Source organism: Aythya ferina, assembly GCF_964211825.1.
Source record: "Aythya ferina genome assembly, chromosome: 19".
NCBI classification, from domain to species: domain Eukaryota; kingdom Metazoa; phylum Chordata; class Aves; order Anseriformes; family Anatidae; genus Aythya; species Aythya ferina.
In genome coordinates this window covers 11,054,729-11,079,798 of record NC_140309.1, presented here as the reverse complement: position 1 = coordinate 11,079,798, position 25,070 = coordinate 11,054,729, and the positions used below count along the sequence as shown (strand labels likewise).

Genomic DNA, 25,070 nt, shown 5'->3' with positions numbered 1-25,070 from the left:
CCTGCATTTATTACCTTTTGAGTCACTGATGTTCTTTGAGCAGGAGAGCGGTTCTTCAGTGTAGGGTTATCTCTTTTCTCCCTGTTTCATCAGAAGTTTTACAAGATCTTATCCTCTCATTATGCCCTCCGCTCCCTAAGTCTAGTGAATTCCGCTTCCTTACGTCTCAAAAAAAAAAGAAAAGAAAAGAAAAAAGAAAAGAAAATGAAAGAAAAAAGAAAAGGAAAGAAAAGAAAAGAAAAAAAGCCCTTAAACCCCCTCCTACCTGACAGGAAAAGCTGACAGATGAAGATCCCTAATGTCCAAACTGCAGTTCAGGAGAGCCCACAAGACTTTTTTAGCTCTCTGAGTTATTTCATGACTGTGAAAGCCCACAGTTAATACAGTGCAACACCAAGCCCAAACCCTGAGCTGTTGTACCCAGGGCAGCTGCACCATGTTCCAGCTCTAATCAGCCCTGATCCCACAGTGAGAGCCACGCAGGCAGACTGCTGGCTTAAATAGGGCACAGAAGTTCATTCTCCTGGATTTCATTGCAGGTTCCTAATCAAGGGCAATATTTATAACCCTAGGTTTATTTCTGTGGTCTCCCCAAACACTTTAGCTAATAGAGATGAACCGTCCACTACCAGTTTATCTTTTCTCTTTATGCCAATATTTAATGCCTTCTTTCATCCACTTCAGTAATGAATCATCTGTTTTTGTATGATTAGGGTTATGAACAGCTCAGTACTTGTACAGTGGAACATTAGGGCAGGGATATAGATGCCCATAGGACAGAGATAAGGATTCATGAAACAGGAGACTGGGCTGATTCAAGAGAACATGTTTAAAAATGCATTAGTGAAGAGTAACAGAATGAAAATACTAGATGAATATTTTAAGTGGCCAAATATTAAAAGTATGTATATATAGACATTCATGAAATGAAAGATGCTGGTCTTAATGTCCAACCAATCTTCAATTTGCATCTTTGATGGGATTTATCTGAATTTGGGGCATGATGCTGCAAGGTGCTGAGCCTGCTGGCTCAGGTCTGGAACACATTTTAAGCACTAATTTCACAACGGGTTTATTTATGAGGGACGTACAGGATAAAGTACAGGATACACTTTCAGAGGCTCCGGGGAGGCTTATCGTTGCCAGTGCCCAACAGCCAGGACTTGACAGTATGAATCCAAGGTCTTCAGTGACTCTGGCTTAGACAAAGCCTCCTAAATTCCCATGCCTGTAAGATACATACAATGTTATTTGCAAAACAATGAAAAACTGCACAGAAAATAATAATAATAATAATAATAATAAAAGACTCCTTAAAAAAATAAGTCACATTCTACTGAAATAACCCTGAAACAATCAAATTAATTTTGATTGATATTATTTTTTATATTCCTGCACTTGCAAACATTCACATACATAGGGGTTGATAAAGCTTTCTCAAAGATGACAACAAAGGAAAGTTCAAAAAGTCTATAAAACAGTTATTACATCTCATTAAGTCTTGCACATTTTTCATAAGTGTTTGTGAAGCCTTTGAGAGGATTCAGTGTCAGTACCAAAAAGGATGTGGTACTCTCCCATTATTAAAATGACCCAAAAGTAGTAGGAGGTTAAGTACTGCAAGAACTCAGCCCTGAGTGTACATCAGTCAAAATTAAAAAAATAATAATTTTAAAAAAAAAAGGAACAGTTATACGTGTCTGGATTTCTGTGTCTGAGGTCTTCATTCTTTGCAGGATAGCATTTGAGCATGTGCTAAGATCCCTGAAGTCCTAACAGAACGGGCACATGACAGAGCGATGCGCTGGATCAGCTGCATTTCTGCATGGTTTTTCAATGACTGACTTCCCGTCAGAATGAGATTCTTAATGATGGGAAGAATTTATAACATTATCAAAATAACGGATGTGTCAGATAACTTGCAGTCTTGGACCTTTTTAAAAATCTTAGATGTAAAATAATACAGGTTGATTCATGGATGGCACTCGTGTCACTGCTGACAGTAGGAAACAAAATACATGGGGGCTCCCACCCAAGCTGCACACTGACTCAGCGCTACAATCAATCACGGTTTTGCTAAATATCCTCACCAAAAAACCTCAACCATCTCCCGTCAGCAGATCTATTGCTGGCTGTAGTGCCTCCTCCAACATGAGACAAGAGCAGCATGCTCATTACCAAAAGCATATACGGCTTCTGCAGGCTCAAAACATCTCACAAACACTTTTAATTAATTTTTCCAGCATGCAGGATGAGTAAACACACTATTGTTGATGCTGTCAGCTGTTTGATACATGTCCCAGACCTCTTTCAATTTCACTCAGAAATACTTTGACCTCTGTCAAAAATTCATTGACAATAAGGTCTCTCCAAGTAAATGTTTGCAGCAGCAACAAAAGAGGAGGTAATAGTATGCCTGCTATGCATACAAGAGGGATAATACTGGTTTAGATTTCTATGGTAATTTCTTCAGATACAGTATCAAGCTTTGGGGACTTTTTAACTGCTGCATTACTGTAATATTTCACATAAATCCTGAAATCTAGGTTCCAGACATAAAAACTCATTAGATGTATTTTGTACCTAGCAAAAAAGCTAACTCTTTATTTATTTATTTATCAGTAATGCGCTGGAAGGAAAGGATGGCCAGCAGTCTGTGAAATTATTGTTTGCTTCTAGATGTAGTTACCATAGCTGAGGACTTTATACTTGGCTAATGTCTGTGATCCTTATTAACATAAATATTGTAACAGGCGGGATGGAAGTCATACACGAGATAAGATCTTGTCTGTTCCTGGCGATATGATCTCAACACTAGTCAATTAAAACTGCTGGAGTATTTCGTAATCATTGTCATATCAAATTACCGCACTGATGCATACGTTAGGTAGGAAAAGTTATTACATTACCGCACGGGGCGAAAGAAGGGCTAAAAGAATACCACAGCAGTAGGAGTTTATGGAGACATAAAAATGGCTGTGGACAGTGTTACAGTTATTCTGAGGACCACTATAATTGTATAATAATTCTGTCTACACTTGTCCATCCTATTTTTCCTCCATGAAGTTATATACGAAATGATTCTACAGGACTGTTCAAGGGCCTACAATACAAACCTGGGAGACTGTCTTTCCTTCCCCTTACCAGTGGCACTTTACAACGCACTCTTCTTTGCACAGGCTGACTTTGGGTAGTCAATATAACATATTCCTATAAGACTGTCAGTAGGATTGGTAGGGTAATTTGCAGAGGTTTTGTGGATCTGCAAATTGAGAATCAGCCCTTGGAGAATTAAGGTTTCAAATTTAATTTTACGCTAATTCTAGGCATTTTTTGAAAAACGACAAGTGTGGTTTTACTACCTCGTATACAACGTTATTTACTTCTCCTTGGGCTCTTTTTATTGTTTTGGGAGGATACCAAGCTAATGTAGCACTGCCCTAACTGCTTAGCTGCATCGAGCGAGGCCATTTGCATGCGGCGTGCCTGACAACCAAGTGCTGCACTGCGGGGTTCACGTGCAAGGAAACCAGAATTTGGTGCCGAAAACTGGCGAGGCCCGATCCTGCTCCTCCGTGCTGGCGGACATCAGCAGCAGTTTGCAGAACACGCTATGAGAAAAGGGCATTAAGGCATACAGCAAATGAGTCTCCAAAAAGATCAGTGATTCCTGTCAATCAGTTCCCTTTATATTAATAGTTCATATTTTGATGGGCAGTATCTCCTAGAAAACCTAACTAACACCAAGGCCCACACTGAGCCAACACTAAGCTAGAGAAAGTTCTTGCCCCCAACATCTCCAGTCTGAAATCTCAATAATGTCAAACGCAGAGACCATAAACAATATTCTTATTTGCTGAAATAAATGGCAGATTGTTTTCTGAAGAGGCAACCAAAAATAAATAAATAAATAAAAGGAGAGCACTTGTAGAAATGAGTAAGGTTTCACCTAGTGATAAAGGTAGTTATGCTCCAGTAATGAGGAGAAAGGGAACTTGCTATCAAGAATTAATGAGATCACAAAGAACAGGCAGGGGAAGTGAACGTTTTTAAAATGTCCCTGCTGAACACCAGGAATAATAGAGTGAGAAAAAATGGAGTAGATCCCTGTGGTAAAAACTATTAGAGGCGGCGAATTATAAAACTATTAACCAGAATGTAACTCCCAATTAAAAGATGATTTAACACTGGAATCTGATGGATGAATTTTGATTAAATGGAGAACTATTAGGAGCCCTGGGAAATGGACTTCTCCTGCCAGTTCTAAAAGTTAAAAGGCAGTTTGATATAAAAATTTATAAATTAAGGTTAATTACTTTAAATAACATGGCTGGAAGCAATAAAAAGAAATTTATAATATTCTCTGGAGTTTTAGGAAAATAATATAGATATCCGCACCTCTCAATGGAAAATCGAATTAGCGTCCCCAAGTACAGGTCGACAAAGACAAAGGCAAAATAAACTGGCTGACAAAGGGGCTGCGTGGGAAGCTGAACGACTCAGCCTTTGATCTGCCAGCAAAATCCTTGTCCAGTGCCACAGCCACTCTGCTCAGGGGGTTGTGCAAAGGCTGCTTCCCTTCAGCCCTCGAAACCCACGCTGCAAACCTACCGATGGATACCAAAGATGTCCAAAGAGGCAGGCTGACTCTCCTGCCCTTGAAGAAAGGTTTGGCTCTCCAAGCAGGTAGGCAAAAATTGATGTAAGGCGACCAAATCTACGTTATGATAGCAATGGGAGGGGAGACAGTAGCCCAAAGCAAGGTCAAAGAGTCCTTCTCTCAAGGGCTCGTGGTTATTACTTACAAACCTTTAAATACCGCAAGGAAGCATTCAGCCTAAGCAGGGAATGGGCTTGTCCAGAGAGATGTTGTGGGTTATTCAGAAACGTGGATGGGGAGAGGGAGCACTGCAGCTCCCAGAGACCACAGGTGCCTGGTCCAGCCCAAGAGCGCTCAGATGCACAACGGGGGAGCTCGGGGAGATGGGTTACATTAAATTACACCAGCTCTCGTGTAATGCACTTTAATGGGAAGAAAGAAGAGTGTTTGGGGAGCACGGCACTCGTTCAGCCTGAATTTCCTTTATCCTTTCAAGTGGATCCCATGGAGGAGGCGGGGAGAACGGGAAAACAGTGTGTGCCTGTGTCACTCCTCACCAGCTGGTGGGGCTGGATCAATCCCAGAGGACAGGCAGCAGACGAACAGGCTCCTCTTGTGACACCTTCCTGGGGCTCCAACCATTGCCCAGAGTGGCATGGAGAAGGCAGAAAGCCAGGCGGGTGTCTGCAGATCCCAAAGGACTCCCAGAAAGCCGGAGTCACCCGAGGAGGTGTCCTCCACTAATAGAAACATCTCCTTGCCCCACTGCGACCCAGCTGGCCAGGGATCTTCCTCTGGGCATTGGCCACCCACCCACCCACCCCAGGCCAGGTCACACCAGCTCCCCCTGCTCAGCCCCACGAGGATGCCGAGGAAGGCTCCCAAACCTTTCCTTCACGCACTCCCCAGGTCACAAAGGCTCCCACAGGAGCAACCCTGCCTCCCACATCTGCTGCTCATCCAGCGGGAGGTGTGCCTGTGGCCTCTGTGCCCTCTGAACGTCTGTACAGTCGTGTGCCCACAAATCCTGCCCCAGCTTCTCCCCATGTACCCATGCACATCTTTACCTGCCCACGGACACATGCACAGATTCAGCATCCCCCTGCCACATTCCTCCCTCGGTGTCCCCAGGGGTTCACCACTTCCACCTAAGCCCTGGGTACCCCCACAAGCACCCATCAGACCCCTCCTGCCCCCTGAGATGCCGCTGTTCCACACCGTGATCAGAAAACCTCTCTGATAAGCGATCTCTTTTCTCATCTATGGACCCTTTGAGTGTTGACCCCTGAAATTCCCAGCTCCTCCCTACCCTTCCCCACACACCCTGCTCTGGAGCCACCCCAGGTCCCTCTGTCCTTTGTCTTCCAGGCTTCCCTGCCCTGGCAGGGGACGAGCCGTGCTGCTCCTTTAAGGCTCGGTGCCTCTAAGTGATTACTCTTGGCTATCACTTTTTCTATATCAGACATGTCATGGTGAAGAATCTTCAACCTTGACTCTTACAGCTGCCCTAATTATAGGACATATTTTTGGTGCTGTGTCTTTATTCCTTTCCGTGCTGGCACTCTGACCCCGGTGCTTCCTCCGTCGCGCTTGTGTTAACAAGGTTGTCCATTCCACAGTTTCCTCACTCTGATTTGTAACTCGAAATTACCATATCTGGCTTTCACTCACTGACAACCGTCACTTTAAATAGGCCTTTTAAAGTTAATACGATGTCCATTCTAAAGTGGAGTATTACTTTTCAGTGATGTTAAATGAGCAATTTAAGGAGCTATAGGCTTTTCTTATAAGAAAAATTAAATTTTTTCTGCTGCTTAATTTATGAATAGGGCCAACCCTAAACAAATCTGTCATAGGCTGCTCCCATCCTTAAAATAAAATAATAATACAAAAATAACTCTAGTTAATGGTAGTAAAAGACAGAAGAAATATACAAATTATTCATAAAAAGAAGTCTAACACTTCTTAGAGCCTCAGGTACACACTACAGTGGGAACATACTCCTTCTCGGGTCTCATCCAGTGGACCTATGGGATCGGTGACCAGGAAACATCCGCATTTTGCACCAGGAGCTTTGTTGTCACATCGCTGCCAAGTGATGAAACAGCCTTTGAATACATTCATTCAGTCGCCCAGGAGAGGCAGGAATGCTGGACACTGCACACAACCTGCCCTGCGTGGGCAGCGTGGTGAAGGAGGGGCTGGACAGAGATTGCTCAGCCGAAGACGCCAGCAGCCCCCAAATTGGCTGCCCTGAAGCTCTGTCCTCTCCATCTCTTGCTCACTCATTCATTCAGAAAGAAATTTGGACCTCACCTGCCAAGGACGTGAGAAGAGAGGATACCTCATGGAGTACAGTTTAGCTGATAAATGCTATCATTGGTGCCTCACTAAGTGAAACGGTTTTGTACTTGTTAGTTCACACAAATTCAGGAAAAGATATTTAGACAAACGTTTTTGCTGAGATGGATGGAGTTCAGCTACTGCTGGAAAAGGGCTGTGTCCCACTCCGTCAGCCCCACAGATGATCGGTGAGGAGCCTGCCCAGCTCTCCTCCAAAGCCAGCAGCTTCACAGCCTGCTGAGAAAGAACAGGGCAATGATTCTCCGATGAAATCAGGGGAGCAGGAGCTCAGAGACCTGGCACGTGTCCATGGTTCAGCACTCACTCCCTGCTGTGCTATGCTTTCTGACCAGGGTTTTTGGAGCAATGCATGGGTGCCTGATCTCTGAAAGCTTCAGCTTCCACCCGTCTGCCTTCCACCATTTCCTAAGCAAGGTCATTTATCTCCCCACTTCTTACTGGGTCATGAGAATACATTACCTCCTGTTCAGCAAAGGATTTGAGATCAAACCTCCCTTGCTGCACAAAGTCCACACACCTCCAGCCAGTTCAAGAAGCTCCAACCTGCCTGAGATTTCGGTGTTCATGTGGGATCAACATGCTGGGCCTAATGCTTTTCCCCTGGCTTCCGAAAGGTCAGAACAGCAGTGTATTGAATCTCTAAACATACTGATCACACAGCTCTGCTAGCTCACTAGAATCCATTAATATCCAAGATACTGGAAGGGAAAGGGAAAAAAACCTTCCTCCATGAACTTAAATCAATTAGCTGGGACTAAAAAATGTAGATTCTTGTGGAGGAATAAAAAATGGAAAACACCAGGCCTCATTATCCCGTCCCTGAAGTGCCAGAGGGTAAAATTATCTTTCATGATGATGTTCTTCATTGATTAGTCAAACATGTAGGAAATCATATTAAAGATTTGACACCTGATGTGGGATCAGAAGAGCTTTGTGCTACAACAGCACATGCAAATGTTGTGGCAAAGCTGTATGTGCTTTGGCCAAAGGAAAAGGATACATGAAAGGATGACAATGGTTTGGAAATATGGTGGGAAAATGAAAACTTGCAAAATTCCCCATGGAGGAATCTTGTAGGTTTTAATATAAGGTTCAAGGGAAAAAAAATCAGTTTCCACAGAAGGTACTTGAAGAAGCTGTTTAATAATTTCTGGATGATTTCTTCTTTGCCTTTTTTTGTTAATTATCCTGTAGAGTCCTGTAACCAGAAGCTGATTAGATGCATTCAGGTTCAATAGGCAGAGTAAGTTCTAAACAGCCATATGCAGAAATCGAGCACTCTCAAAGAGACAATCTGTTGAGATTTATAGTTCTGTAGTAACAAAATATTAATATATATATATCTATTTATACAGGGCTAAAATGGGAGAATCAGATCTACAAATGGATTGAACTGACGTAACTTCAGAGAAGCCACGGTGACTTAACATCACCTGAGACCAGGCTCTTGTCACCCAAACAGCTGAGAAGAAAAGGCCAATCACCTTGCTCTGGACCAAGCGTGAAATCCTGGCCTTGCTGAAATCCAGAGAGACGTCTTCATGGTCCCTACATCTGCAAACATTTCCACACTAAGCATCTGCCTCCTCCAGAGCTGCAGAAGGATTGAGGATGACTGCAGCTTGTCTCTACCTTCAGCATCATGGTCAAAGAGAGCTTTGTCTTCAGCACCAGCCTGGCACCAGGTTAGAGGCACACCAGCCTCCGTACTGACAGAAGCCATTTCACTGAACTCCACAGCTATTAGAGGCCCAAATCAGGAAGGGCAATGAAACAACTTTTCGCTATTTAAGTAGTGCCACTGCTGTGGTGAGTGATCCTGACTGAATCAGGGCCAGAGACACAGTATTGCTACAGGATCTGACGTTTAGTATTGTAGCCTTGCATACAAAACAGCCCGCAAGGATGGCTTTTCTCTTGACTCTGTACTGGTGGTGAGGGTCATAATGGGTGTCTATGTGATCAAAATGCTGACTGCCTTCAAAAATAGATCAACTATTAGATGAAAACAATGTATAAAATCGTTGTAGGCCTATGCTCTTATCAGGCAACCATAATCAGCAGCCCTGGAATCTTCCAGCGCTTTAGGGCTAATTTCTACGTCAGTGTTAAGTAAATTCCATGGCATGAATAACCTAAATTATGTGGTAGATTAGACTGCAGGATGCATAGCAAACATTACTTAAAGCGTTTTTAGAACTGCTGTACAAAGTGCACTATAGCGATAAAATAGAGCAACACCTAATTAATATGCACAAAAAAGCCCTATAGATAAATAATTTTAACCCCATCCTTGCCACTGATTCTTAAGTGTGAACACATTGGAATGAGCTAAGCAAAAAAATATCTTGGTTTTAAAATGAGGCCAAAAGTGAAGCCTCCAACTGAAGAAACCCACCCATAAACAGAGTGATAAACTAAGGCTTCCCCATTCAAAACCATTTTTCTTTTCATTACTCCAATGTTGTCCTCACTGCCCCTATTCATCCAGCTCTCGTAGCATCAAACTCCTCACTCCAAGTTCCTTCTCCCAATTTATTTCCATTGCATTATGCATATGAACATTTTTCTATCTTCTGGACTACAGGAACAAAGAATTTTTACTCTTGGGCAAGACACAGCACATGACATGTCCCATTGCTCCATCCAATACTGTTGCCTACTTCTCCCCACCACCTCTCCCCTGCTGCTCCTCAACAGCACGGAGTGTGCTGTCCAAAGACGTGTGCTGCCTTCAGCAAGGTTCTCACCCAAGCACTCTCAGTTCATCCTGCTGCCTTTCAGAAAGGATTCTCCCTTTCTCCTGTGGCCTTACATCCACCTCACTGTTGCTACTCAGACCCAATGCCCATCACAGGCCCTGGGCAGTTTTCTGTGCAGACATGGGGCAAGCAGCAGAGCAGTTTTCAAGATGCTTTCCAGCCCCGTGCTGCTGTAGTATTCAGACTGGAACATTTGAACTCCAAACTGAGCAACTGAACTCACATCAGAATTGCTGCTGACAGTGTAACTAAATAAAAGACCTACTTTTCTAATCCCCGAGGCCAATACAAGAACAGTGGTGAAGAAATGGATATTCTTCATCCATCTGGCTGCAGTGATCACCATTAAATTTGAACATAAAGCTCAAAGGACCCGTGGAATGCCACCAAAATTCCTGGAGTGAGCTGTCAGATGGTAATAAATCACTTGCAAATGACTTTATGGGTGGAATCAAAGTGATTTTGAAGCAAAAGTTTTATGGAAAGTCACTGAATTTGGAGGCGAATAAAAGTTTTGATTTCTTCCCTTCTTCTCTTTCCCCCCTCTCAGTCCAGGCCACTCCACCCCATCACACCAACAAATTAATCAAGTTTGAGTGCCCAACTTAAAACTTCTGGGGAAATATCTATCTGTTTTGTCTGGATTTGCAGATGAACAGCATGTTCTGCTGAAGATCATGAATTCCTGATGATGCTTGTATCACCCTCAAGCCAGGGGTGATCTAATAGCAGGAGCAAAGCAGGCTAAAGCTGCAGAAGGTGATTTTATGGGCACAAAGTTACAGAGAACCTCTGACAAGAAGCCAATACAGCTCATGCACTTCCCCAGACTATTTAGACAAATGGCCCACACAATATAGTCCCCCTGGCAGCTCCATGAGTAGTGGGGTAGCAGGAGGCAAGTACAGTATCCATATATTCACAGGTACCTCTAATGTACACAAAAATATATAATGAGTATCAGCAGTCTTCATTAGAGTGCAACCAAGAATTATGGAGATCCTAACCTTGCAAGCCGAATAAATTATTGCCAGAGGAGTATTATGTATTCTAACAATATCTAATGTACCTCTTTGTCTCTCATAAATTACAAGACATCGTGTGACTCCTAGAATATACTCCGTCTCATGCATAGCCACTACGTAGTCTTTTTTTTTTTTTTTTTTTTCCAAAAACACACAATAGAGACTCTAATCAGCATGATCTTGCATAGAGATTTTAATAGCCGAGAAAAGTGTACTTGTAGTCACACGTTCTTGGGCCTGGTGTAACTATTTCAATTACCAAAGCAAATGACCACAATTTAAATGTGCTGATAAAGGGGAAGCTCATTTGCACTGTGTATATAAGAATATCATTATTAGCTACATACACCTCCATTCACAGTTGCATAGGAATTTTACCATTGCACAAAGTATCTCCACCTAGTGCATGCTATGGTAGTGTACCTATGATTATTTGAGTTTCTGCCTTTCGTGAAAAAGATGGGCACCTGTTTCTTCATTGACTTGTCCATTGTAGACTTAACAATGACTCCCAACAGAGAGTCATCAAACTCAGATCACTCCAGCAACCAAAAATAAAAATTTCTTTGTACTTTCCACTTACAAACGAGTAGAGATGGAACCTAAAAAAAATTTCAGCCCTGGTACTCTGTGTGCGTTAGCACCAGCAAAGCTAGTTGATTTACATCAAGAAACAGCTGGCCTTCAGATGATCTTGAAATTAACAGAACATGGCATATTTGTCCTTCTTCGCAGAGTGCTTTTGTCCAGGCAACACAGGAATTGTCTGATTATTACTTTCCAACAGACTTACCCATGTATCGGATACCTGCTTCAAGGTTTTTAAATGGCAGGATACACCAACAAGCACCACACAGTTAGAAAGTTCTGTACCCCAGCACCAACTCTTTTCTGTTGGGAAAGACATGAAAAATACATTTAGTACTGTGCTGTATTAAACTGCTAAGAAAGCTATAATTACTTTTTAAAATCCCATTCCGTTTACAAGGCCACAAGGACGATTGTTTTGCGTTATTCTCTCAAATGTTTTCTGTTTCAGGTTCCTTTTACCATTTAGACTGGCACATATACACACACTAACACCCTCTTTTAATATGGAGAGTCCAAGGATATTGTGCGTGAGACTTTACGGACTGTATTTTAAATATGTATTAACAAGATGACGGATACCTGGAGTAGACCAGTCAGGGAAAGCAAACGAAGACAAGAAATATTCTCAGGGTGTTATTGATTAACTGTTTTTCAGAACAGAGGGAATCATTTTTAACTGGTTTAAACTATGATGGACTCAAGTGGAAAATGCAAGCAGAGTTAGCAAGGAGCATAATTGACTGGGCATGGAACTAAGTAACCTCTCAGCACGCTGGAAGTGGTGGAGCAAGGGGGGTGACAGCTGGGGCTGCTCCGGACCCAGAGCCCTTTCTTCCCAAAGTGAACTCTGCCAGCAGCCAACGACGACAACAAGTAAAGGGAGGGGGGAAGAAAAAGGAAAAAAAAAAAAAAAAAAAAGGGTCCAGCCACTCAGTTACATGATCTAAATTCTAATCAAACATCATTTAAAGCATGTTTTATTTCAGCCTCTGGAGAGATAGTCCCTCCTGACTCCTCACCATGGCAACCGGTGTCTCATTTCAGAAGTGTCATGCCACATTATCATCTTGCCGGCTCACACACTCCTGCCTGACAAGTTCTCTCTGCCCCTTGTGACAACCGTTCCAGGCTTATGCTGTTTATTTTTGGTGTCAGGCTGGCCCTGGCAGATTGAAAGGCAACCTCAACCCCTTGAACAACAAGCACCACACCCCACTTGGTGATAAGAGATGATTTGAGAAGATATTTGCTTACATGTGTATAAGCAATTTGCTGTATGATGAAGCCCCAGTGTGTCTGTGTGAATGCACGCATATGTATATGTGTGCAAAGGGGAAGGAATTGCAGAAGCGTAACGTTTCATGAGAAAGCAAACAATTCATTTCAGATCCCAGGTAGTAGGTTTCAATCATCCGATCCTGTTATGCACACAAACAATATGAAATATAGGCCAAAAAGGCATCATAGGTGCTCTCTCCTAAGAGAAATGAAAGCAAAGCTAGACATTGTCTCTGCAAAATACCCTCATGGCGTCCCTGCAGAGTGCTGCAAGATACAGCAGCAAAAGCACTCCGTGGAAGGAATGGAAACAAAACATAATAATTTGATAAGGAAACACACTAGAGAGATGCTTTGGGTCAGATTCATCTCTGCTATTGTAGTATCAATTTGGAGCAACAACAACATTGACAATGAATTACGTGGGATTGTCTGCAATCAGAATTACAGAAGCTCCACTCATATTCAAGTAACAGATTGGGTTCATCACAGAGACAACTTCCTTTTGACTATTCTTTTTTTTTTTATAGCCTCTACGTAAGTATGACTAAGTCTACAGCTAAGGTCCCTTAATATAAGTGCAACAGTAATTATTAAAAAGTATGTATTACATTTGCTTTTAATAGTAAACATAAAAATATGCTTTTTTTTTTTTTTTTGTATTTATTTGGCTGGCAGTGGCAATAGAGCAGCACTTCATTCCATTCAGAATTAGGAACATTTTCTTACCTCCCCATCCAAGCAGGTAGAGAACAAGTTGTTCCTGGATGAATTGTTCTGTTGTTACCTATCATTAGGCCAGGAGGTAAGCTGCAAGGAGTCAGATACAATGTCTAGGTAGCAAGAGCACAAAGAAGAAATGAAGGAATAGGTGTCAGCAGTGCAGAGATCAACACAGATTTCATATTTACTATCCAGACTAGTATCTGTAGCCTGTGACAGAAGATGGTTAAGGATCCACCCTGGAAAAAGCGCATTAAACAGAGAGAACATTCCTTAGTTAAAACGTCAGGAGTCACCAAAAGTGATTTTCTTCAAAGAAGTTGCAGCTATGCTGAGACGTATGGAATCCAAGTCTCATGCTAATCAATAACTGATTTTCCAATTATCATTTTCATGGACAATAATCAATTTGAATGTTGCTAACCAAATTAATAGAATCTAATTTTCACAATAGCAAACCCAGCAGAATGTGATGTGTCACTCAACGCTGTCACAGCACCACAAACACCAGTATCATAAAACATGTAGGTTATTTTCACCAGAGAGCCAAAAGAGTACTAACATTGAAATATCAGCCAGTAGGTTGGGAACATTTTACTTAAAGCAAGAAAAGCAGTGTTAAATGCAATATATGATAAAGGGCTTATATATTTCAGGTCATCTGCAGATACTGGAGTTCCCAACCAAACATTTAATGGGGAAAACAGAGCACCATCCTCTGATAAGCAACCGAAAAGGACTGATTTCTACTAACTTCATTGTGATATTGTCACACAAGTGATCAGGAAGCTGGTTACTGACAGCATGCCACAAATACAATTGCTGCAGTGAGCTCTCTTTTCTGCTTAACACAGGTCATCAAACCTCTGTACCAATTTCTCTGTGGCTATGTCTATCCCAACACAGGTGGGCGCCTCCAGCAACGATCACCAGGCTGTGAGTAATATCTACGAAGTTATTGATGGAAAAACTGATTCTGAAGTCATACAATGGAACAGTATAAAACCCAAAAGGTCAGAGAATACCTGTTTAAGACAGCCATCACACCAACAGACAGCGATGGTCTCTAAGAGACATAGCAGCTGGAGAGTGGTCCTGGTAACAATGCCCATGGGGGATATCACAGGCAGGTCCATGACTACTTTGGCAGTGATGAGGTTTGTGGGCAATACTGGTATCAACCACGCGTCACAAAGTGCTCTCACCTTTTCATGAACGTGGTTGGAAGAGGGACAGTCTGAAGTCTGGCACAGCACTGCAAAACAAAACAAGGCACAAGAGCATTTGAAAGATGGCTGTGAGATTTGTCAACTGAGACAGTTCAAAGCAGAGCTTCTCCATTACACACATGGCACTCAGGATAATAACAGGTAACACGGGCAACTTGTGGGCAATCTCTTGCCTCTAGCAAAGGCTATAAAGTTCATCCAGTAGGTGACTGAGAAGACTGAATGTCAATTGGAGCTGGGCATACAAATTCTCCTGAAAAAGTGAGACATGCCAACATCAAATAGCTGCATGCCCACTGTTGTGCAATTAATTTAGTTTACAGGCACATTTTCATGCACTGCTTAGGCTCTGGGAAAGAGGTATGTGTGTGCTTCACCATGGAGTTCACACGGGTCGTAATGTAAACAAAATTTGACCCATTATCTTTTATGTTATCTCACAGAAAGATTCATGAACTGGGCAAAAACATACAATTAACTCAGATGCAATCTTTGATCAAATAGGGAGCTAATTGGAAAAAACAGCTTTCATTAAAAACAAACAAACAAAGCAATATGTTCATTTAATTTTAATCCATTTTCTAGTAACTGTACCATAGAAAGACAGAGGCTTACAATAGCAAGGCATTTGTAAACAAAATATGATAATCCCAAGACACACTAATGGCATTTTACAGAGTTGGTAAGAGGAGAGCATGTGCATTTTTAAAACTATAAAATGGGGAGAATTAACATTGATTATGGAGCGGCAATGAAACTCCAGAGTTGCAAGTCCCATAAAAAGCTATAAACATGGCAAACGCTACTGGAAGACTTTCCAGAAAAAGAAAACAAGGGGAATATTTCACAATGCAGAAACAGCATCCAGGGTAAGAAGGCAAGGAGTGATGCCTATATGGCTGTAAATATATATATATGTGTGTGTGTGTGTGTGTGTGTGTGTATACACGTACACGTTGCTACTACCACATAACCCAGTCTGGGAGACTTCCATTCCCAAACGCTCAAGTATCTACACACCCCTTCCCAGGTGTAAAAAATCCAACTGGCACACAATGACTGCAGTGATGAAATGCTGAAAGAGAACTTGCATTTCCCATACAGTCCATCTACTCATCTCTGCCATTACTTTTTTGTACCACTTTTTATACTTCATTAAAGCAAACCACTGATGTTCTTCAGCAAACAAATATAGTCCTAGGAAAGGACTCAGAGACTGGCAGGAATTCAGCTTTGGCATGCAAATCCCATATTTTCATCTTACATTTGCAGTTGCTCGTGCATATCTATATATCCATCTGTATACCTATCTTCATAAAAACCTAACTGCAACAAAATAAACGATAATAATTCTCCTATTTCTCTCTTTCCACTATTCTCCACCAGAAAGCTGGTAATAAAACAACAAGCTCTCTAAAGTAGACATTACCAACCCAGGCCATGCAAACAAACACTTCACCATTTTATAATCTCACATGTCGAATGAACATCATCGTTCCCTTTGGTGCCTTAAAATACCAGGTCCATAAAATTACTAAAAGGCAGAGCAGCAATGCTGCCTACCACTAGCGCTGCTTAGAACAGACAAGAAAACTGACAGTGGCTTTTTTTTTTCCCCTGAAAATCCTCTTCCATCCACAGGTCCAAGCAATGTTCCCTCTGTAGTCTCCTAACTGAATGGCTGCCTTTTGACTTCTCGTATTTGATGTGTCAGGTCTCTTTTTTTCCCCCTCAAAGTCAAAGATGACTGCTCAATGTATCTGTGACTCCAGTCCCCTCCTAGCTATCCACAAAGATACAACCACACCTACCTACGAGAAATGGTGTTTGCAAGTAAAGTCTGAAGCCTCCAAGCTACATCTCTACCATCCTCGCCTGTTTGTGGCGTTGAATTTGCAAACAGTGTTTATTGTGTGAAGTGCTTGCAGAGGTAACAGGCAAGCAAGGCCCACCTTCTATGTGAGCTTCGCTGGGAGAAAATCTGTCTGGAAACTGGGGTCAGCATCTCCCCAGCACGGAAACAGAGTGCTCAGAGCAGAAATTGGTGGCAAGATGCAACCTCAAGCCCTGAGCCATTTAGTGTGGATGCAGTTGTGTCTCCCTGCCTTTCTGCAAAAACAGGATGCCAGCATTTCCCTAACTCTCAGCAGCACAGAGGCTAAACGAGAGATAGTGTGGGCTGCTGAGTATGGGAATTAAAGTGAGAGTAATCCCTCATAGAGTCTGGTCTGGCCATTGCTGTAGTTGTTTTTAAATAACAGCGTACACAGCAACTGGCTTTTCCAGGAAATATATAAGACTTTCAAGCTTTATTCTTTCACAGCAGTGCTAAAAAAATAATAAATAATAATAATTAAAAAAAAAAAAGGATCATCATTGATTAAAAATAGAAAATGAAAATGTGAGCATAGCCACTATGGGCTCTCCTTGGTGCAGAATGCCAGGTTTATGACAAATGTATAATTTTGCAGACTAATAAGAACAAGTTGGTGGCAAAAGAGGCAGGGGGGAGCGGAAATAAAGTCTGAGCTTTGGGGAGAGAACGAAGGAGCCTGGTGAAAATGCTGATATTTACTTACTGTAAATGTTGAGCCTATAAAACGTTCCCTCACACAGCAGCCTAAAGTGCCAGGCAGACAACAACAATAGCATGCTTGAATGAAGTTATATATTGTTTTGTGAAAGCGGCAGCTCACAGCAGAACTGAGATTAATAACAACCGCAGCTTTTGTGGTGTAAGTTACAAGAGCACACCAACACTTTCTGATAGCATTCAGCCTGGCAAAGTGATAGCTACAGCACTAGGGCTGCTATTTACATGAATGTATCATCTCCGGTTTTGTTTGTGGGTTGTCTTTTTTTTTTTTTTTTTCCAAACCAAAGTGAAGAGGGAATGAATTTCAGGGGTGCTGCCTGATCAACAACAAACGCTCCAGTTCCTCTGAGACAAAGGAATTCAACTCGCAGATAAAATCTCTTGCAAACCTCTCTGCTGATAGCAGGTATTTGCGAGGAAGCCGGGGTACATGTGTGGATGGATTTTTTGCAAGACTTTGCCTCACAAAGCCACCAGGGATTGCCAGGCTCCCCGAGCAGAACCTCTAAGACATATTTACTTGGGGGTGTGAGTTTTTTATAGACATTTGTGCAGCTTTGTGGAACCTGTGAGGGGTCAACACCTCCCTGCCGGGGTGCCCTGGCCCTGGGGCCGTTTGCCGAGGCCGGACCCTCACCCCGGTGTCGGATGCCTCCTTCCCCAAGGCCCCCAGGGCCACGCTGCCCCCGCCGTCGGGCTCCTTCGTTAATTGTTGTTTGTGTGTTTATTTAATGAGGTGTGGAGCAGCCTCTAGTGGCGGACGGCAGGCAGCGGCTCAAGCACAAACTGAGGCGCTGCCGGGGGTTTCTTGGCGGCGAGCAGGAGCTGAGGGGCCGAGGCCGCCCTGGCAGCCTGCGGCTTGCTTCAGCCTCGGCGCCCCCGCGGGTCTCAGCCCTTGTGCTCCTTCATCACCTCACGGGGCCCCAATTCCCGACAGAAACAGAGCGAAACCCCCCCAAAACGCTCACTCTGCTCGAGGCCTTACCTGAGGAGGCTTTGGCCCGGGTCAGGCTCTCCTGCTGTGGGTGCTGTGCTGGCCGTGAGGGAGGCAGCCCTCCCGCTGGCATCTAAGGGACATATTTTCTCTTATTTTCCTTGTTTCTTTCCATCCGAGGCACAAATTAATCAGATGGGGGTGAGCAGCACAGCTGGAGGCAGCTGTCTCCTCACCAGCATGCTGGCCTGAGGAGGTCGAGGTGCACCCTCTCATGGGCAGTAGAAGCCTTACTGTGGAGCTGTACTGAGAGGGGGAAAAAAATCAAAACCTAAAAAACTTCCTTTTGGTTCCCTTTCCCCTTTATTTATACCCCTAAACTCTGCCCAGAAGCCTGCTGCGCTCAGAGGATGGGCCACACATTTCCCTAGGCCAGCACCTCTCCAGGAGCCACTCGCCCAGACATCAATTTCCTCCTGCTTTAACCATCGGCAACTCTGATACACCACGTCTGGCGGTAACCACCTAGATTGCACTTACCTACTGCAGGGATGCTTGGAGCTTTAATTAATTAGAATGTGTGAATCAAACATCCTTAATTGAATCTTGTTGCAGAAACACAGAATATTGCCCGGCTAGTGCTGGGGCTGGACTCGCACTCACTGGTTCCCCAGTCATGCTAGGGGCCCTCAAATCCTTGCAGCATTTGTTCTGTTCCTCTTGTGTCTGAATTGTGATTCCTTTGGTTAAAATCACCTCCATAATCACTTTATCTTGTGTCCTGCAGATCCTCCAACATCGCACCATCTCCCACTTCACACCCAGCACCACAGAAACCAATGCATCCTCACAAGTACCCAGGAGCTCAGAGCTCAACCAGGCGCTCGCATGTCCCACATTTGCACTTTTACTCCAGATTACACGTCTGAACTGTGTTATATCCAACCTTTCCTGCCACTGCAGAAGTTATATCTTTTGGCTCTTCCTGGCTTATGATTTGCATGAACTCCTCAGAAAGCCTCTGTCGGTTTTCTTCTTTTATTGGCACAGCTTCCAATTTTTGAATCTTTGATGGTTTTTCTTAATTAAAACTCATAACTTCTCCTAAGTATTTCTCTACTGCAACCCCAGATTAAGACACACATTGGCCTCCCAGCCATGCAAGGTACTTTCTTCTGTATGCCTTTAGTTCCTGGAAAGCTTCCTTAGACCTCCGGACTTGCCACTTGCAGGAACCTCTCCATTACTGGACTTCAAAGAGGTTCTCATTTCCTGCAACAGTTTTCCTGCTTTTCGCTGACTCTGCTGAAAATCTTGAAAGGGGGTTGACATGGACCACATGCTTTCAGTCTTTCAGTGCTCTAATTTCTCCATCACCTCTGCTCAGTTTCCTTCAATATTTCTTCTTTATGCAAAAGGAAATTTATCTTTCATTCTGGCATCTGCCCTGCCATCTGCCTTTGTGAACATGAAGGCAAAACTGTCAGTGATTTTTTTTTACACACAATGTCTATCAATAAATAACCCTCAGCAGCTTTTAGAGTCTTTCCATTGCTGATCTATTATTCCTTTGGCCCATGCAACATTCCTTGTTATTTATTATAACCTTTTTCACAGTCTTCCCTTTATTTCCCACCACTGCTTGTCTTGTCACTTCTTCTGCTCATTGCTTCATTCTGCTCTTGCTGTTTCAAGACCAAATGTTGGCACATCCTTTTACCTCCGCACAGGCAGGGCTGCAGGAGCTCTCAGGAAGGCAACCGGCCTCTTAAGATGGGAGAATTTTAAGGGTAGCAAAACTCAGACAGTGTATATTCTACAAGTATATGGCACATAAAGAGGGAAGGCAGCAAAAACCTTGTGCTGATTGTGAATGTCACTGGCCATTTCATAACACATGTATGTTTCACACTACAATATCATATAATATGTTACCTCTTGAATGCCTACCCTTGTATATTTTCCATTTCTTTCCGTTTTATTCTGATTTTCTTGGAACTTTTTGCTTGTTTTTTCCCAACCAAGAAAAAAAATCTCTATTCCCTTTCCTGAAACACAGTTTATTTTTTGTGACGGTGGTCACAGACCGTGATTACTGATTCTAGTCAGCATAAAGTACTGACCAGAATGAAACTGCAACCATGAGTTTTAGTTTATATACAATGCACACTGTGAGGGCTCTGAAAATTTCTGCACCTTCATAACTAATGTTCTGGTCTATCTCAGCAGAGCTCCACGAGGAAAAGATTTGGCTCTACAAATTCGCAATTAGGTACCTAGGAGAATAAATCCATTCTTTTACCAAGGAACAAAGATTGTCCTGAACTATGTAAACAAGATCCCTCATTTAAGGACAATTTCAGATTTTTTTTTCTAGCCCAAACTTCCAGTGAGATCTTCTTCATTACACATATACATGCCCCTATTTTTTATCTTCCTTTTTAGAGATGACTAGGGGTCATCTCTAGTTTTTAATAGTTGTGACCACCTTAACTCCTACAAAAGCAAGTGCTAAAAACCCACAGCCCTTAGGGTCAAAGTAGAAATGCTCTTTATTTATAGGGAGCACATTTAACTGTCATGCAGTTCCTGCCCATTTTTTGTCACCATTATTAATCGGGTACTCTAGTCACCCCTACCTCTATATATGCTCAGCTTTTGAGGGATTAGCAGCACCACCCTGAACAGTTCATGGGACAAGGGAACCAATAAAAAGGCATTCGTGAAAATGACCATTTCAAGGGAGATAAAATATCATTATGTGAAATGGATTTGCTGGCACTCCTCACCAAATTTAGCACCTATTAAATTATAGAAACCATTATTCCTCTTACACAGAAAAGTCTGAAACTTTCTCTAAGAGATATATTTTATTATTTTAAGTGGGGCTTAAATGTATTTTTTCCTTGTGATAAATTTCCACGTATGATTTTTCTTAGAGATAAAACAGGTTCTTGTTCTACTAATTTTATTGATCAAAGAGGATAATACTTCCCTTTTCCTACAGTGTAGAAATATTTCCCTCCTGGAGTGAGGTGTTTGTGAATTTTAACAAGCTGCGTTTTCACATCACAAGCCTTCAGCCAGGAAATGTTGTCAATACTTAAGCACAGTAAATGATACAGCTTACTTTATTAATAGGGAAGCGTACCTGTAGAAAACAAAGCACTTTTATATTAAAAAATAATGCTGCACCTCCCAAACATGATGTATCTACAGCCTCTCCCCTGGTTTTCTACTGCATTTTCTAAACTGCCTTCTCAGTGGCTTTGTCCCCTGTGCCACTAAGGCATTCAGTGCAGGATGGCCTGTCTGGAGCTGTAGGAAAGGGGATTTTGTTCCCTTCATCAGGCAAGTGCTCTGGGAAGACCGGAGGTTGCAGAAGCAGAAGTGTTCCGCCGGTCTCTAATCAAACTTCCCCTGGCTGGGTGCGAGAGGCCAAACTAATTAAACAGAACATCAACCCCAGAGGGAGTCAAGTGTTGGAAGAAAGTTGCCTGGAGAAAGAGGAGCGGGTTGGGAAAGCAGGTGCCTCGCAAGGGATGGAAACGTGACCTTGCAGGACAAAACTGAAATGCACTCGCAGGAACACCTTTTGCAGACACCTAAAGGGAACCAGTGCCAGAGACCCCCGGCAGATGTTGTTATAAACTTACACAGATGGGAAGCAGAAACACGAGAAAGACTGCTCCTGTTTGATCACCAAGCACTGAAAAAGCAAAAGAGTGAACGCACCTCAGCAAACAATTTCTTTCCTCTCCCTTTTTAACATTAAGAAACTTTGAAACACCTGCGGTGGGAAACAAAAGGTTAATTAAAAAGAACCCCCATCTTTGCACTAAACTGATTGCTGGGACTCCTGCCAGCCTGGGAAGGTTAAAGAGCTCAAGCATGCGTGGGCTGCGGGGGGAATGGCTAAAATTTACAGCTAGCTCCCTGGAAAGTCACAGTTCAGCTGTTCTCCCCGAGCAGGTGCTCATGGGAGCGGGCCTGTCCCTTTCAAAGCGTGAAGATTGATGAAGCCTTCGCTCTCACCAACTGTAAATATACAACCAGCCTTGTCAGAGCAGGTTTGTAACATCACTTGCTGACAGCGAGAAATTTTTTTTAACCTCCTAAACACACACACACACACGCCTACCCCACACAGGCTCTCACACACACGCACATAAAAGTACTAAAAAAATAGGCTTTTTCCCAGGAAACGGATAAAAGCCAATAAATAAAAGGATGGGAAAGGCATTTATGTTTTCCCTGCCCGGAGAGGCAATAGACAGAGGACGTACATGGGGTGATTTCATCCTGTCCTAGCAAACAAGCAACATCTTCCTTGGGCTGTGCAGTTTACGGCTAAGCCCTGCACGGCAGCTCAGGCGCTTCTGCAAGAGCGGCGGCACAGGAGCCTGGCGAGCTTAAATCAACGGGGCTGTGTGCTGCCAGGCACCCCTCCGTGGAGATGCAGAACAAGCGATTGTAAGAGAAGATACTGCTAAAATAACCATTTTACACTGCCCTAGTGCCTGCTTTCCGAGGACTTCATAACGTGCTATAGATAGAAATCACTCATTCTCTGCAGCCGCACAGTAGGATCTTTATAAAGTTGGATGCAAGTGTCTTTAGGTTGGGATTTTCAAAGTCTTGGATCATCCATCACCAAGGGAACACAAGCTGCCCGCAGGGGCAGGCAGATCTCTGGGGAACATGGACAGGAGGAGAGGGCCAAGTGGCACAGCAAAGCACAGCGACCAGTACCCGGGGGCTCAGCCACGGGACCTCCCTTTCTGCTTTTATTTCCATGCACGGTATAAATCCAAGCACTTCTCTCCCGTAACCGATGGGTTACTTCCTTGAAGACACCAGAGCAGAGATGAGTCCTCTGCTCTGTGCAGATTTTGTGCAGGATTTTGTGCCTGGTTATCTGTGCAAACGCCCAACGAGCACCCCAGCCAGGTGCCTCCAAGCACTGCCCTCGGCACTGCCTACAAGGACTGAGAAAAAGGCACGGTGTACGATGGAGCAATCCACAGCAGAGCCAGAGCAGCAGGGGAGAGGTGGCTGCTCCTCTGCTGAAGAAAGTATTTTGACTAATAACACTGAAGAGTCACAGGCAAATCTAGCAGGAAAAAATAGCACTGGCAAGGCTTACCCAAAGCCCGTGGAAATCAGACAGACTATGAATGGGCTCCTGGCTTCAGTGACTGAACTCCTTGGATGATTGGAAGCAGAATTAATATTCTTGTATGAGTTTATTGTGCTGCCCCAGAATTCATTTTTAGCTTTGCAGTCATCTTAACTAAAATAATTCTGCAGCATCCTTTTCTCTTTTCCAACAAAATTCATTCCACGTTATCATTTCTCTAAGGCAAAATTTCAGGGTAATAGAAAATGTTTAGCCTAATTTCTTAAAATTGTTAAGTTTGATATCGCCTTTGTAGCATGGAGGTTTTAAAATTGGTTATTTTAGGAAATATCAGCCCATTTTGACTACCCAAAAATTTTATCTTGGAAATTTGTCAGCTTTTGATTGGTGACTTCTTTGCTTGTGTGGCAGGGGTTTTGTTTTTGCTCCACTGCTTCTGTCTCACTACTTTCTTCTGCTTGTTATTAATAGATAGCACAAGACTCCCCTTCCCTTGGACTCAGTGATATACTCCCTGTGCTCTTAGACAAAAACAGGCCTTCGATAATATCCTCCAAATTTCAAAAAGCCCTCTGGATATTTCTTCCTACAAGGCAAAGGAGTTTCTACATCTAATGTAAAGCTCCAACAGACCTCACCTGCACATAGACTTGTCCAAGATAAATTCCATTTGCATTTCCTTCAAGATACTTAAAGAATGAACACACCTACAAAAAAAAAATCATGCAACTCACTCAGTGTTTGCAAACCGTCACAATCCTCCCTTTGCTTGTGTTACATCCCGTCTCTCAAATTCTTTGACTGACGTGGCTGTTTGAATTGCTAACACTCCGTGATGAAGACTGTCACTGCCATTTCCACCGTGTTTACCCAGTGCCTCTCACCGAGGGGTTCCCCTCCCTGGCACAGTCCCTCACACTATGCTGTATGCTAATAAATAATAAGAAAAAAAAAAGGTACTTCCTTCTTTTCGGCAGCAGAAATCTAACAGTCCTGATGAATACGCCAGGGACTGGGAATGTTTCCAGAAGCTGTAAGAGAAAAAGAAGTAATTTATTGCAGGTGCTAAGAATACATCATACACCTGTGAATACAGGTGACCACCACTTGCTCAAGTGACTGGTGCTGTCCTTGGAGGGATAAGACCACGAAGGTCCCTCTCTACTGCAGAAAACAGCAAACAGCAAAGCCCTCCCTGAGCTTCAGGAGGGGCAGGCGCTGGCACGTGCTTGAATTTTACTCCACAGCAGAGCTGGAAAGCAGAGGTGGCATGAAATACAGTTACGTTTTCTCAGTAAAATTGTTTTTGGGCTTGGGCTCTCCCTCAGGGGGGCAGGCAGGGCTTTGAGGGGGCCACACACCCCTTCCATGCACATATAAAATGAACCCAGCTCCCCCAGTGTCAGAGTTCCCCAAGTTTCCAGAGCGCCCAGTCAAGCCATGTTCATGGGTTATTCACAGATCCTTTCTCAGGAACCTAAATGGTTCAAGGGTTTTTTAAGGCTAAGAGGGCAGCTCCACTGTCCATCAGCTGAGGATTAGGCCAAACAACTTGTTTTCATTTGCTTGTTTATTTTTCCCAAGAGGGTGATCAAAACATCTTCTCCCATGCCCTCCTACTCCCAATTCAGACGTTGTATGGCAAAGAGGAGGAACTCAAAACCGTGCCTGCTCAGCCCCCGTTCTCCCAGCCCTCCCATCCCACCCAGTGAAGCACACGGCATTACAAACTCTGGCAGCTGGGAGCATCTGATTATTTTTATGGAAATTTGCTCCAAGTTCAGAAGTGGATCAATGGCAATTTCTCAAGCTGGCTCCATTTTGAGAA

The 25,070-nt window shown here is 43.2% G+C and overlaps 1 long non-coding RNA gene across 3 annotated transcripts; it reads right to left on the bottom strand.

Moving 5' to 3' along the window:
* Positions 1 to 1,046: 1,046 nt before the first annotated feature.
* LOC311421567 lies at positions 1,047 to 24,246 on the bottom strand. 3 transcript variants are annotated; one of them, XR_014684909.1, is made up of 7 exons: positions 24,203 to 24,246; positions 23,881 to 23,949; positions 18,154 to 18,408; positions 14,369 to 14,598; positions 13,350 to 13,453; positions 11,545 to 11,642; positions 1,047 to 1,228 (listed from the first exon to the last, which is right to left on the bottom strand). It is a non-coding gene; the product is annotated as an uncharacterized lncRNA (long non-coding RNA). The 3 variants fall into 3 exon arrangements; XR_014684911.1 differs by lacking the exons at positions 18,154 to 18,408; positions 23,881 to 23,949; positions 24,203 to 24,246 and adding an exon at positions 16,384 to 17,773; XR_014684910.1 differs by lacking the exons at positions 1,047 to 1,228; positions 18,154 to 18,408; positions 23,881 to 23,949; positions 24,203 to 24,246 and adding an exon at positions 17,806 to 17,876 and having other exon boundaries at positions 10,930 to 11,642.
* Positions 24,247 to 25,070: the final 824 nt, after the last annotated feature.